The sequence below is a fragment of the Jaculus jaculus genome, chromosome 17 (assembly GCF_020740685.1).
Source record: "Jaculus jaculus isolate mJacJac1 chromosome 17, mJacJac1.mat.Y.cur, whole genome shotgun sequence".
Taxonomy (NCBI): domain Eukaryota; kingdom Metazoa; phylum Chordata; class Mammalia; order Rodentia; family Dipodidae; genus Jaculus; species Jaculus jaculus.
The window spans coordinates 62,709,161-62,710,411 of record NC_059118.1 but is presented as its reverse complement, the minus strand read 5'-3'; the positions used below and the strand labels follow the sequence as shown (position 1 = coordinate 62,710,411).

The 1,251-nt window shown below is 43.7% G+C and overlaps 1 non-coding gene across 1 annotated transcript; it reads left to right on the top strand.

Moving 5' to 3' along the window:
- The first annotated feature begins 518 nt into the window (after positions 1–518).
- On the top strand, positions 519–677 carry LOC123455703. The gene has a single exon (XR_006634084.1). It is a non-coding gene; the product is annotated as a U1 spliceosomal RNA (small nuclear RNA).
- The last annotated feature ends 574 nt before the right edge of the window (positions 678–1,251 follow it).

The window sequence follows — 1,251 nt, the reverse complement described above, 5'->3', positions numbered from 1 at the left end:
CAAGTAGTATAGGCTTAGGGCTATCCAAAGATGTGTCGAGAAAGAGGCTTGGGTTAACCAAATTGAAGGGCGATGAGCATGGATAAACCCCAAAGTACACCTCTGTTATAATTACTTTCTTGTTGCTGGGACAAAGCACCCAACCAAAAACAGCTGGTGGGAGGAGTTTATTTTGTTCTACAGTCTTCAGGGGAAGCTTTATGATGCCAGGGGGAAGCATGGCATGAGCTGAGGTTGGACTTCACTTCCTTGCCACAGCACGTGGAAAATAGCAGCAAGAGAGTGAACTCAGTGTGGGCGAGGGGGAGCTGTATGTAACACCCCTAAGTGTGCCCATAGACACACCTCCTCCAGAAAGGCTCTACCTTCCACATTGCTACCAGGTTTGAATCAAGTATTCAAAGCACATGACTTTATGAGGGACATCTGATTCAAACCACCACTTCTACCCTGTCTACCATAGACCCATGACCATCTCAAGTTGTAAAAATGCATTCAGTCCAACTTTAAAAGTCCCCATACATACCTGGCAGGGAGATGCCATGATCATGAAGATGATTTTCCCACAGCGAAGCTTATTCATTGCACTCCAGATGTGCCCCTGCAATTTCCTCAAATATGGGAGACTCAACTATACAACTTGTGGTAGTGGGGGACTGTGTTCACACTTTCCCATAAAAAAGTCCCCATAGTTAGTTTTAATCACTCCCAACACTGTTCAAAAGTTCAGTCTGAAATCTCATATGAGACGGAAGACACTCTCCTAATTGTAAGCCTATAAAATTAAAACCCAAGTTAAATACACATATTGGCACAGAGTAAATATTCCTACTGCAAAAGATGGCAACGGAAATAACAAGAAAAGATTGTACCAATATAAGATGTAAAACAAACACAAACACAGCAAATGATAACTTCTGCAGCTCCATGTCTGATATGTAGGACCCAGAACAATATCTTTGCAGTCCAAATTCTGCCCCTCCAGCTGGGCTGCCCACAGCCTGGGGAAAATTCCACCCCAAACCTACAGTTCTCCTTGGTGGATATTCTATAGTCCTGGCATCTCTAAAATCCTGTGGTCTCCAGGGCAACCTACAGTTCCAGGCTATGGCCCACCAGGCCTCTATGCAGGAACTATCAACAACCCTGCCTCACATTGCCCACTGGCGATCTTCAACTAAACCACATTGAAAATCCAGTGATCCTTTCTTTTCTATATTTTTACTTTCATAAACAGTACCAGATAGGTTA